Consider the following 14,442-nt stretch of genomic DNA (forward strand, 5'->3'; position numbering starts at 1 on the left):
CAACATAATTGATCTTGGCAGCCAGGTAAACAATGGGCAAGTATTGCCTCCCCCGCCCCCGACTCCCAGAAGATAGAGGTCAGAAGGGGGTCAGGGTAGTACTTAACATACCACACGTAAGAACTGAGGTCAGCTAAGCTAACAAGGCTGCTCCTGAGTTGCCAGTAGGGAGAGAAAGGTTGATACCACACATCTCTGTTCTTTAAGCTTACAGTGAGGTAATAATGAAAACTACGTAACAGTGCCATTCTGTGTCTGTTACGGAGGAAGTGAAGAGTGAAGTGAACATATGCAGTGCTTCGTTATGTACATCCACACAGATAGTGCAACAAAGTGACAAAGAGACGATGCCCACAGCTAATGTGTCAATGTCTAGGTTCTATCTCAGGGCTTTCAGGGAGCTTGATTGGCCTTCCTTGATAGCCACTGTGGCTAGAACTGAGTCTGAGCTCTTCTGGGGAAGGAGCCAGTTTTACAACCTCGTGCCTGATCAGCCTCACAATTCAACCACACCTAAGCCATCTCTCCTAAACAGAAACCTTAACCACCAATGGTCAAACACTCACTTGTCCCTTTACCCTAAAGAGTACTAGAGCTTGGTGAGGTGTGGGTTTTATTCTAGAACTAGTGTTTAGGGGACTTCACAGTCATCAGCCTTCCTTCTGGGGAAGATCGCTGGCACACCAGCTAGACACAACTCTTACATTCACCCTGTCCTCCTCATACTTGAGCATTGATACCAGCTTTCGGGGCTTTGGAGTTACAGTCGGAAGCTCACTCTGTGCTCTCATGCCTCTGGTGCCTGGAGATATACTAAAACCTCTTAGAGGGCATGGCTTGGAAGAAGGGAGTGATCCCTGGGCAGAATGGGCATCTCACTGTACAGGACACGAGGGTATATGTAGACTAATGTTCCCACATGCATAACCCCTCCCCCATTATATTGAGACCCAAATGTGGATCAGGAGGCTTCAGAAATGGGCACCTGAAAAATGCAAGAAGCAAGCCAAAGGGATTTCTGATAAGAAAGATTATTCACAGATAGATAATTTCTGAGACAGTTAGGCTGTCATGGTGTGTGTGTGTGTGTGTGTGTGTGTGTGTGTGTGTGTGTGTGTATTGTGTATGTGTGTATGTGTGTGTATTGTATGTGTGTATGTGTGTGTATTGTGTGTATGTGTGTATATGTGTGTATATGTGTGTGTACGTGTTTGTGTATGTGTATGTGTTTGTGTATCTGTGTGTGTGTGTGTGTGTGTGTGTGTGTGTGTAACGGACTCTGATCTTTGCCCCTTTCATTCCCTCTATTTTCAGCAGCCACTCCCATTACTACCATTGTCACTGCTATCTACCTCAAGACTGCTCCCCACAGGGACAGCCCTAAGGAGGGATATACAGACACTGCCTTCCAGAAGTGGGCTTCTGAACCTCCCTGACATTGTCAGCATCCACAGAAGGCCCCACCGCGGGACTCCAGTCAACACCAGGAGGAAACATAATGCCATCCACTTAGATGTAGGATTAGTGTCCGCCAGACGCACTAAGGAACAAAATTCCATGGCCTCCTGCTGACTCATTGTGTGAGGGAGAAGTCCAGCAGATGCGCTAGCAATCTTCCTTGAACAATACAATAATCTAGCACTTTCTATGTGGAGACAGAATTACCACTAATGGGATTTTTGCCAGTGACACAAACGCAAATGCAAAACTCTTTTCTAACCTTCATAATGTGGCCTGTTTCTGGCTGCGATAATGTACCAAGATGCACAAACATAAACACTATCTTTTAGAAAATTAATCATAATTCTAGAAAGAAGAAAAAAAACCCAACATCATTTGGAGACTATGTAGGTCCAGATACTTTGGCTGTTAAACCGTCTATAACTAATAGTTTAGATTTTTTTTTTAAATGCCTGTGGAGGATCATAAAGTAAAGCAAAGAAATAAATACCTTTAAAGAGAAAAGACTTTTTTTAAAAACACATTCAATTGCCTTCTTATGCAAAACTTTGACAAAACCATCACAGCAGTGCAGACAGCTCATTTTCCTGGAACAAGTTTTCATGATGTCCTAACCTTTGCTTTTCAGATAGGGACAACAAGGCCCAAAGAAATAAAATGAGTATCCAAAATTCATAGTACAAGTTAACATTTAGCCAAGAAACTGAGCAAGGCAGACAACAGGAAAAAGAGACCACGAAAGCAGCTTGAAGAATACAAGAGTGCTGGGCTTACGCAAATCAGACGCACACCCTGTTTCCCCTCCTCGGATTCTTAAGTACTCCCCACTACCCGTCCCAATTTTGGGGCCTCTTCTACTCACCCTCAAGAAGGGATCACTGTGCAGAACATTGGTTCTCAACCTGTTAGTCTTGACCTCCTTGGGGTCACATATCAGATCTCCTGCATACCAGGTGTTTACATTTGATTCATAATGGCAGTGAAATTACAGTTATGAAGTAGCAACAAAAAATAATTTTATGGGTGATGGTCAGCACAACATGAGGAACTGCATAAAGGGCCACAGTGTTAGGAAGGCGGAGCATCACTAGTCTAGAACAAAGATGATGGACTAGTCTTCTGAAGACCTTGCCTCACTGTCTCAATGGACCTGCCTCACTCTTCGAATGGACATAATGGTACAGCACAAGGAACAGAGGTGGTTTATTATCTTCATGTAAATATGCATACACACATTGCAGACAGAGTTACAAGAGTTATTTTCTTAACACTTAAACAACATATATATATATATATATATATATATATATATATATATATATATATATATATGTTCATGTTTGTTTTGTTTTAAGTGCCACAGTGAAATCTTTGCTCAGAATGTCTTCATCCTCTCTGGTTTGGGGAGGATCTCCCCGGCACCCACCCATCCTCAATAGAAAGTGAATAGCCAAGCTACCTCTTTGAGTTGTTTGCAAAAACAAAGAGGAAATTGGAAGGATTGTAGCCGATGCTATTGAGTCTTTGGGGTGGGGGTGGGGAGTTGTTTGGTTTTGCTGTTATAGGCATAGTGGCTTATGCCTGTAATCCCAGCACTCACAAGGCTGAGATAGGAAAATTGCCATGGGTTTCAGCTACAGAGTGAGACCCTGTCTTTGAAAAAAATAAATCAATATTATCACTTAAGAACTAGCTGCCCGTTTACTACTGGCTGGGACCTGTAGCTTGAATTAACAGTTGGTCCTTGATGTCAGTGCTCAGTAAGGGAGCCGCAGCTGCCTCTCATGATGCTCAGGGCAGCTGGAGGCCTTCAGGAAATCCCAGAGACGATTTGGATCCTAATGTATTCACTGTTGACTTATTTACAGGCTTTGCACACACCCCCAGTCCGTTTGGGATGTTTAATGATATAAAAATTTTACCATGGAAATTAAATTAGCCATCTTTATCAAAGGTAGCTGCTAAACTTCAAATCTTGGCCAGAAAAAAAAAAAAGTGAGACTGGTGTGTGTGTGTGTGTGTGTGTGTGTGTGTGTGTGTGTGTGTGTGTGTGTGTGTGTGTAAAAGAAGGGTGGGGTGTCTGCTCTGAGTATCTATTCAGCAGGACACCATAACTGAACACAGCTGGGAAAGCAGCTCACTGCAGCTTGAAAAAGCTACTCCACTCTCTATCACGTCTCTGAGCAATTAACGAACCTGGTACGCAATTAAAATTCAGGTCAGCACACAGCAACAATGGAGCTCTTTGATGTGAGGGCAGCTTTGGCCACTCTCATATACTCATTAAACAGGTTAATCAACTTAGCGCAGGATATAGGACAGGAGTAACCAAAAAAACTGTATTTAATTACCACTACCCCAAGAGTTTCTGCCCGAAGCTCTGTCTTGGTGTTCGATGCTGCAGCTACTGGTCTAGTCGTCCCCATAGAAGTAAAGATGGCATTTCTAGAAGTTTGTAATTTTTCTAGTAAGGACATCTAGATGTTATGCCAATGTTGTCCTTATTTTTTTGTTCATTTAAATGCTACAAAATAGATGATGGTGTGTGTGTGTGTGTGTGTGTGTGTGTGTGTGTGTGTGTGTGTGTGTGTGTGTGTGTGTCTTTTCTTTCTTGTGCACTTTTCTCTCTTGGTTCAGGTAACCAACTCTAGATGAGGTTTGTGCTGTCTGTTCCTTTCATCCTTTGCACGGAATGAAGAAGGTGACAATGTGATACTTTGTGCTCCCCTGATCCTTGTTCCCCTAATGCACTTTCATAGGTCAAAACAGCATGCCTGCCACGGGAGGAAAGTCCCGACATCATGAATTTCAAATGTGGATTTAAGTCTAGCTCCTGGTCCTCTGTTTAGGACCAGGTACTCATTTGGGAAGACAAAAACCAAACAAACAAACAAACAAACAAAAAGCAACTGACCTTCTGGTTGTGAGCATACAATCCAATGAGTTCTGCAATACAATGCCTTCAGTCCTGGGGTCAATAACACAACTTAATGGAAAGGAGTCCACCATTTAGAAAATGTTTTCCTGTTACTGAGCTCTAGAACACCATTAATCAGGCCGCGGTCTTTTCCGAAAACCTTTGTTGAGTACTTCTTGTAACAAAGAACCTGAACACACTACATGGAAACGCGAGGCTAGAAAATAAAAATGTTGGGGCTGGAGAGATGACTTGGGGGTTAGGACCACTTCCTGCTCTTCCAGAGGATCCCGGTTCAGTTGCCAGGACCCACTCAGAGACTCATAACCACCTGTAACGCCAGCACTAGATGATCCGGTGCCCTCCACAGACCTCCCCCCGGCATCTGCACACATGCAGCATACATTCACACAAGCACACACATACAGATAAATAAAAAGTGTAACATTTTAAATAAAGACTAAAAGCCTCCATTGTGAAGAGCCAGCTACTCAGGACTTTGAGGCAGAGACAATAGTAGCCCAAGAGTTAAAGACTTAACAAAGAAACCAAACGAAGCACCTTTCACTACTGCCTATGTCACAGTCTACACAACCTCAAGAGAGAAGCGGCATAAAGGGGTGGCACATATGCTCATATGCCTCTTCTTTTGGGTTCAGATATGACACAAAAGGCCCTTTCTGTAGGCAGTGACAGATGGCATGAGTACAGTTCTGGCAAAAAAACAAAAATCACAATTAGAGTGGAGAGTAACCAGGCTCAGCAGGTATTGGCACAAGCCTGCAGACCTTGTTTGATTCCCCAGAACCCACATAGTACAAGGAGAGAACTGATCTCTGAGAGTTGTCTTTTGGCCTCCCCCATACACACCATGGCATGTGTGTGCCCTTGTGCTAGTTGGTCTTATGCCAACTTGACACCAAATAGAGTCATTTAGGAAGAGGGATTCACAATTGAGAAAACGCCTCTATCAGATTCACCTGTGAGCAAACCTACAGTGAATTTTCTTGATTGATAATTGCTGTTGGAGGGCCTACCACATTGTGGGTGGTGTCAGCCCCAGGCTGGTGCTTCTGGGTGTTATAAGAAATCAGGCTGAGTAAACCATGAAGATCAAAGCAGCACTTCACTATGATACTGCACCAGTTCCTGCCTCCAGGTTCCTGCCTTGCTTGAGTTCCTGTCCTGATTTCCCTCAGTGACAGACTGTTACCTAGAAGTATAAGATGAAGCAAACACATTCCTCTCCCATGATGATTTTTGGTCACGGTGTTTATCACAGCAGTGGAATGCCTAATGAAGACAGCTCCCCACCAAATAAGGAAATGGAGTTTAAAAATCTTTTTAGAAATGGAAAAAATGAACCAAATAATTCTAGAATTTCCAATAAGAAGGTGTGCTAGATTCCTTGACTATGAAATTGCTCAGTCCTTAATAGGAAAGCTAAGCAACACCTCCATCCACACACACACTGAAGATTCAAAGAACATTGTGAATGAAGGGTCCAGAAAGACAGTAAGACTTCTTGAGGGGAGGAGCTGAACAGATGACTCAGTAGGTAAGAGCTGCTCTGCCAGAAGACCTGAGTCCTATTCCCACACCCACAAGGCAGCTCACCACCATCTATAACTCTAGTTCCAGGGGAGCTCATGCCTTCTTCTGCCTTCAGTGGGCACCAAGCTCACTCGTGGTACACAGGCATGCATGCAAGCAAAATACCTATCTGTGCATAAAATAAAATTTTAAAAAAGGAGGGAATATAAGTTAGGGCCAGAGGGTAAGGAGAAGTGCTGTTAAGTTTGACGTGGGACAGCTATCGCCCTCACGAATTCACTACCGCTGTGATCCTCTTCACACAATCTTTGGGTGATTGAGCCACTAAGATGAGTCAGCATTGCAGTAGGCTGTGCTCACTGGACACAGTGGGCTATAAAATAATAATGAAAAAAAGAGAGGGACAAGAAGGTAAGAAAGGGATCTGTTCAGGGGGCCCGGTGGGTGTGGGAAGGGAAGATTGAGGTGGGTAAGATCAGGAAACATTATATATATGTATGAGAGCGTCAATGAATAAAACAAAAAAAAAAATTTTTTTAAAGAAAACGCATCTGATTCTTGGCCACACCAAGCACCGAATTAGTGAATACTGAGTTGTTCCTCTGAACAGAAGTGTAGGTTAAGTTTCTCCAAGCCTCTGGGGACATCGGTCCCACCAACCCATCAAAGCACAGCTGTGTCTTAAACACACTTCTGTTTTGAGTTGTCTTGTTTAATATAAACTATTGATTAGTGAACACCAAACTCATGGCCCACAGGAACTTACAGCTTTGGTTTACTCTGATAGTTGGTTCTTGCAGATTATTTTTGACAGCTGCGGGTATGAACGTAGTTTTCTCATTGACTGACTCATTTGCATGTTATTCACTAGCTGTGTCACAAAACCTTCTTCTGTTCGCTGAGACAGGGCTTTATGTATGCCAGGCTGCTGAAGATGCCCTTGACTTAGCATGCACAGGTCTTGGATCTGTTACTTAGCTGTCATTGCTGTGAGAAGCTTCCACGTCAGTGGTGAAAAATAAAAGATAACAGTACCGAGGTCTGGAACAATGCATGTTGGATATTTAAAAAATAATAGCTGTCATTATTAGCAAATGGATAAAAATTAGAGAGCCAATGTGTCTATTGGATTAACACGTTGATTAAATAAACCAACAGGGAACAAAGCATCCCAAGGCACTGACTCTCCCCAGCAATCCCCAGTACACACAGATGGCTGGGTCCTTATCAGTGTGACCTAACCATACAGAATCCACACTTTCTCTCTAGTTTTTGGTAGAACATAGTGCTGTGTCCAGTTGACCTTTGACCTATGCTAACTAGAGAGAACACTTTTTTTTTTTTTTTTTTTTTTTTTTGGGGGGGGGGCATTCCTACATGTGGAGTAACAAAATAAGTATCACCAGTGGTTGGTGGTACCAAAATAGGTCTTCCCAGACAATCCTATCTTCCCTTTGGGACACTCCAGAGCAGGGGTATGTGTGGGCTTCTGGAAGGTGTGGTCTAGGCGACGTTACTCCCTGATTGCCCTGCTAAAGCTTCCCTTATGGCAGAGTCTCCAAAGCCTGGCCTTTTTCCTCCACCTCTGCTAGCCTCTCCAAGCGTCTTTCCTACTCTCCCGTGTCACCACACTCCAGCTTCAAGCTTCCTCCTCAACTGTCTCCCTCCTAGGTTCCCAAGGTGATGTCCTTGGCAATGCATTAATTAATTCCCACTCTCCTGCTAAGTGACATTAATCTCCCTGCCCCCGAGATCAGATCTTGCCTTGCTTTCCCATAGCACCCACCACTGAGTCCACAGGAGTGACTCACTTAACACCTGTCCTTTCTAGATAGAGTGTAACACTGTGGTCCTCCATCGTATCTGTCTAGGGCATGACCGTATGTATCCTTAGCAGCATCCTCTCATAGAATCTCTTAGAACATACTTTTTGACTGAAGGAACAGTTTAGTCTCCAAGGGAGAAGTAGAGTGTGGATGTGGAATGTCCCCCAAAGGTCCTTGTGGTCCCCGTTGGGAGTGCTGCTAGGAGGCAAGAGGGACTTGGGGAGGGTGTCAGGGCTTTATAGCACAATCTTTTGTTGCTATTTCATTTTTAAATTAATTTATTCAGATTACATCTCAACTGTTATCCCCTCACTTTTGTCTTTCCATTCCTCCCTCCCTCCCTCTTTCACCCTTTTCCCCTCCCCTAGGTGTATGACAGAAGGGGACCTCATTCCCCATCGTATGGTCACAGCCTATCACTTCTCATCTTGGTAGCCTGCTGATCTTTTCTCTGAGTGCCACCAGGCCTCCTCACCAAAGGGAAGTGGTCAAATATGGGGCACCAGAGTTCATGTCTGAGTCAGTCCTCGCTCTCCACACAACTGTGAAGAATGTCCTGTCCATTGGCTAGATCTGAGTAGGACTTCAATGTTTACTGCGTGTATTGTCCTTGGTTGGTGCAGTAGGTTGAGCAGACCCCCTGGGTTTAGATACGCCCATCATGATGTTTTTCTTGTGGGTTTCTAGGACCCTCTGGATCCTTCTGTTTCACCATTCTCCCATATTTCCCTCACCTAGAATCCCAATAGGAAGTCCCCTCATCTATCCTGATCTCCTGATAAGTAAAGACTTTCATGACATTCCTTTTGGGCTAGTGTCCAATTATAAGTGAGTATATACCATGTGAGTCTTGAAATATACCTAGAAGATGCTCTACCACACAGCATGGTCATATGCTCAACCATGTTCATAGCAGCCTTATTCGTACTAGCTAGAACCTGGAAACAACCTAAATGTCCCTCAGTCGAAGAATGGAAAAAGAAACTGTGTAAGCACAACCTTAAATGAGACTTCCAACCCTTGCCCCACCTCTTCCATTTTTCGCTTCCTGACTAACTAGGTAAATGCCACACACTCCCACCATGGTGCGTGGCCTCTCCTTAAACCCACAATAACAGGGCATGAATGATCGTAAAATGTAGAACCTCCCAAACCGTGAGCTAAAATAACCCCTAGGTTAATTACCTAGGGTATTGCCATTGTGAGGAGAAAGCTGACTAACATAATGACAGATAAAAAGCAGAACTACAACTCAGTATCAAGAATCATCCTCATTAACTAAAACAGTGTGGCAGGGAAACAGTGCACAGCTAGCTACTGTGTGCCTCGGTTGCTTGTCTGTGAATCGGGCTTACTGGGAAACCCACGTGACACGGTTGCTGTGTGTGCTGTGGCGGGGGGGGGGACCCCCTCACACTGTGTAAGCACAGCATTTGGTCGCTCACTTTGGCTGTTTTTCCTGGAAAGTGTAATGCCATGCTACACCATGGGAAGGGACCTGCTGAGCCAGACATGTGTTGGAAGGGACATCTGTGGGCTGGGATTCCCATGCCTTAGCCTGAAGGGGCTACAGTGGGAAGGACTAAGGCCGCTACTCTGATGTTTCTGTCACCAACACGGTGATGCAGAGGAGAGGGTCTTGTGGAGAAGTGCACGAACCGTCAGTGCAGTTTTCAGCCGTCTGCAGAGGCTGGCCAAATGAATGTTTCATCTTTATCCCCAAGTCCCTAAGAAAAACACATCAAAGAGCATGTTTGCAACCTTACAACAGATAACAGCCCTGCCACAAGCTTCGGGGTCCATACATGCTACAGATAGAATGAATTAATCATTCCATGTGTTTATAAAATATGAATTAACCCCGGAAATATATAACTCCAAGAAATATCCCTGCTTTTAAAAATGACGAGGAGAAAAGCATTTTGAAAAATGAAAGTCTAGTAAATTTCCATTTATGTAGTGTTACCAGGCTGGCATTTCTCACATAGAGTGAATCATTCCTGTGTGACAGGTACATGCTTATACAACAGAAGTAACTAGGCAATTGCAAGGGAAGGGGTTCAGACAACTGACTTTTTAATTACATTTTCTTAGTTGGCTTTATTTTATTTTTTTTTTTAACAAAAAAGAAACAAGAAAATAGGATCGATGAGAATTGTAGACAGCCTAGTGCCTTTCTTTAAGCAGAGTAAATTACTCTTGAAAACCATGGTGCATTTACCTCCATCTTTGTGTATAATACCCCATGCCTGTGGATGCAGTCTCTTTGATGGTAAACAGCTCTCCTCTCGGAAACATTGCCTGATCTTGCTCGGCTGCACTGAGTGGTCCCCTTAATAGCTGAACTGGTTTTCCTTGGGGGTGGGGGGAGGGTGGAGAAAGAAGAAGAAAAGAAAGCATTGCAGGAAATGTATGTATTAGGCTCCTTTCTCTTCCATAATATTGTAATGGTAATTTATATTCACACTGGGAGATAGAAAGAGCCATATACTGGCTCTGCAGAGAAGTGGTGAAAATGTTTAACAGTGCAGTATATACATGTATGAATCGGTCAATGAACAGATTAACTAAAAAAGCAAAAGTATATCATACCAAAGATAACATATCAAAGATAAGAAATCATCCCACCATTCTCCTGACCGTGTTACACGATTGTGTGTGTGTGTGTGTGTGTGTGTGTGTGTGTGTGTGTGTGTTTAAGTATGTGGTATGCACAGACACCATTTATGACTGGACTTCGGGATTGTTTTGCTGCTGAGTGGGCCTGTGATGCTGTGGGCTCCCACCAGATGTTCCCACGCATGAAGAAGAGAGTCATCACGAGAGAAAGCAGCTCTTGAGCTCCAGGTGCTGACTTTCTCACTGGGATTTCCTACTTGTTAATTCGAATAACACTTTAAGAAAACTGTCTACATGGGGCTGGAAAGATGGTTCGGCTGTTAAAAACACTGGCTGATCTTACAGAGGACCTAAGTCCAGACCCCACCACCCACAAGGCAGCTCATGACCATCTGTAACTTGAGGTCCAAGGAATCTGGCCTCCTCTTCTGGCCTTCGTGGGCACCAAGCATGCATGTGGTATGCATACATACATGCAGACAAATATTCATACAGACACACATACACAGAGACAGAGACAGAGAGAGACAGAGACAGAGAGACAGAGACAGACAGAGACAGAGAGAGCAAAAGAGAAAGGAAAGGAAAGGAAAGGAAAAGAAAAGAAAGAAAGAAAGAAAGAAAAAAGAAAGGATGCTGGACAGTTTGCTCAGCGCTTAAGATCACTGGCTGCTCTTGCCGAGTACTCAGGGTCAGTTCTCAGCACCAGTTCTAGGGAACCCAACACCTTCTCTAGCCTCTGTGTGCACCAGGCACACAACTGTCACACATAGATACATGCAGGCAAAACACTCATGCACATAAAATAAGAATAAAGTAATGTTTTTTTAAAAAAAGAAAACTCTACATATCTGTATATAGAGATACATAGTATAGGCTTTTATAATCGTGGTAGGAAGAAGATTATAAAAAGTCGTCATCGGGTCACCCTCAGGTAAAGAAGTATGTGAGCGGAGATGGAGTGCTTCTCTGTGGAAAGCCAGGAACATTTATTTTCATATTGTAAAATGTGTCAAGTTTTACAGAGATAATGGTATTGACTGAAAAATGTTCATTACAGTAAATCTCCCAGAAACACCTTGGACTAGAACAGCCCAGAGACCGTACCTAAGCCACCCCTCCTGACACCCTTGCCAAATGTCCTCAGGTACAATAAAAAGTTTCCCTTTGGTGGCAAAGCCTAGAAGTAGCATCCAGAAAAAGCCAGAGCTACCATCCACGGACGTTCTCTGTAAGGGCCTCCTTCAACACACACACACACACACACACACACACACACACACACACACATACACAGACATGCACACACACATGCACATACCTACAGATATGGAATAGACAGAGAATACACCTCCAGTACCAAGTCTGTGAGCTCCACCCAGTCCACAGCACCTGGACGGTTGGCAAAGCCCATCAGGATAGACGTGCAGACAGCTGCAGCGATACACACAGCCACCTGAGAGATGGGAGGTGACATTTACTGTCCTTCCCTCTGGCCCATCTGAGAAACCATCTACAAATAGAAATAACAGGTAGAAACAAGTTAGAAGTAGCAGTGTATGGACGGAGAAACCAGAGGAGTGGATAGACTCCCTGCTTGTCCGGAACCAGCGCTACCCTAACTCAGTCCTTTTACAGCCCAGTGTTTGCACTGCCAGCCCCCAAGGCTGTACTCCGAGCAGACGTTAGCAGAAAGCTGACCTGAAGAGAGTCAGTGATGGGCATTAAGTACGGTAAAGTTTTTTTTTTTTTTATTAGAAATGTATATTGTTCGACAGGCAGCGTGCAAATCATCTCCATTCTGCAGGGGACGAAGCTATAGGTGGCCATGTACAGTAACTTGTCCTTTAACCACCGGCCAAACTGTAATGGCTCATCTGTACCACTGAGGCCAAAGAAAACAGAATGAAAAAGAACACTGCAACTCTTCCACTTTAGAAGGCAGGAGGATCAGGAGTTGAAGGTCATCAATTTTGTTTTTAAGGGTTTTGAGACAGGGAATCCCTGTGTAGCCCTATCTGGCCCGGAACTCACTATGTAGACCACATGGACTCAATCTCACAGGGATCTTCCTGGCTCTGGAGTGCTGGACTTAAAGATGTGTACTGCCTTACCCATTAACTTGGCAATGGCTTCATCCTAGTGCTTGTAAGAACCTCGTCAATAGTGTTTAAAAGACAGCCATCTCAAAGGCATAGAAAGCATGTTGGTTTCACACACACACGCATGCACATGCACACTTGCACACATGCACACCTACAGACATGGAACCGATGAGGCAGTACACCCAGAACATCATGTAAGGTGAGTTGATGGGACAGTGCAAGCACACGAAGGCGCAGGTAGTGGTACTGATACCCTGCAATCACGTGACGGGATTCTGCGGTTGTCTGGGTTTCTTCTGGCCCTGTGGATGCAGACATGTATAGTTAATCCGGGGCTGCAAAGAGCTGCTTCTCTGTGTAAGGTAACAGCCGAGTAATATTGCCAACAGTGATGTGGCAATCTGACTCAATCCTGGAACAGAAAAGGGGCGTGGATGGAAACACTAATGAAACCTGTCCGATGTCTGAAAACTACTGTGCCTAGAAATAAACCAAACTCATGATGTAATTTAATATATCATGCCAAGTAATCAAGACATTAATTACAAGGCATCATATCCAATATTGTTCTGAGGATAGTGAGTGGCAGCTGGGGACAGATCACTAAGACTGGTATTTTATTTAACCTTCCACCAAGATAAATTCCAGATATTTAAAAAATGTTATAGACAAAGTAGATAAAATATGAAAAAAAGTTTAAATAGTCTGTTTTGGAAGAGTCAGCTTTCTTATGTATGGTGGGAAATTTCTAAGTCATAAGAGGTATGAAAAACAGTTTCTGCATGGAAAAAATCTAAAAACAAATAGAAACCGCAAACTGGTAAATATGTTTAAGATTATAACTCAGGGAAAAATAGCATTCTTAATATAAAAAGAGCTTGGGCAAATCAATAAGAAAGAATAGTAACCCAATTTTTATTATTTGTTTGTTTTTTGAGACAAGGTGTCTCTGTGTAACAGCCTTGGAACTCACTCGTTAGACCAGGCTGGTCTTGAACTCACAGAGATCTGCCTGCCTCTGTACTCTGAGTGCTGGGATTAAAGGCACACACCACCATGCCTGGTTAGTAATCCAATTTTTAAAATTGGTAAAGACACTAAACAGGTTATAGAATATGAAATACAAAGGGCTTTTCACACTTATGCAAAAAAAGTACATTCTTATAAAAAAAATAATGCAATAAAACCATTAAGGCAGCATTTCAGACTGGCCAAGATTTTGAAGTTTGATATATTGTGTTATCAATTAATGAGCACTCTGAGGCTGGCTGGCAGAAGCGTTATTTTGAGCTGTGTGGAAACAACGTAACAGTGTAATTTCAACCCAGAATACACATGCCCCTCCCATCTGACCGAGTAGTTTAAATCAAGCACAGTCTCATAATCATAAAGGCATGCAAACAGAATATTAATTGCCATATTCTTGGTGAGAGCAAAACTGTAAAAATCTCTAAAGGATATATTAAGAAGGTAGGAGAGATAACCTAGGGAACACTGCTACACACACACACGCACACACACGCACACACACACACACACAGTGACTATACTGATCAAAAGTGGAAGGCATATCTAGACTGCATTAAAATAACAAGACTAAGACTAACAACGGGGCCCAACTACTGCAAAAGTTGCTGCAGTTCCAAGGAACCCAATGCTCTTCTCTGGCACCCGAAGGCCCTGACATGACTATGTGCGTGTACACACACACACACGTACAACCATACACACAAACACAAATAATAATAGTAACAAGACAATGGATGAATATTGACATTTGGTGTGTAGGGCCAGTCTGTGTGGTGTGTGCACATGTGCATGTGTCTGTGTGTGTGTGTCTGTTTGTCGTCTGCATTTGTCTGAGCGTGTGTGCCTGTGGTGTGTGATTGTAATTGGATATAGAAATCTGCGTAGGGGACATTTCCTGGGGAGAAATATACAGAATAAGGCTCAGGGATGG

General features: G+C 43.5%; 1 long non-coding RNA gene across 1 annotated transcript in view; it reads right to left on the reverse strand.

The window, feature by feature from the left end:
• Window positions 1–9,985: 9,985 nt before the first annotated feature.
• Window positions 9,986–14,442, reverse strand: part of LOC127206478 (uncharacterized) — a 28,132-nt gene continuing 23,675 nt past the window's right edge. Inside the window, exon 3 of the long non-coding RNA XR_007832796.1 lies at window positions 9,986–10,112. This is a non-coding gene — a long non-coding RNA (uncharacterized LOC127206478). The remainder of the gene's footprint in view (window positions 10,113–14,442) is intronic.

This window comes from Acomys russatus, chromosome 23 (genome assembly GCF_903995435.1).
Source record: "Acomys russatus chromosome 23, mAcoRus1.1, whole genome shotgun sequence".
Lineage (NCBI taxonomy): Eukaryota > Metazoa > Chordata > Mammalia > Rodentia > Muridae > Acomys > Acomys russatus.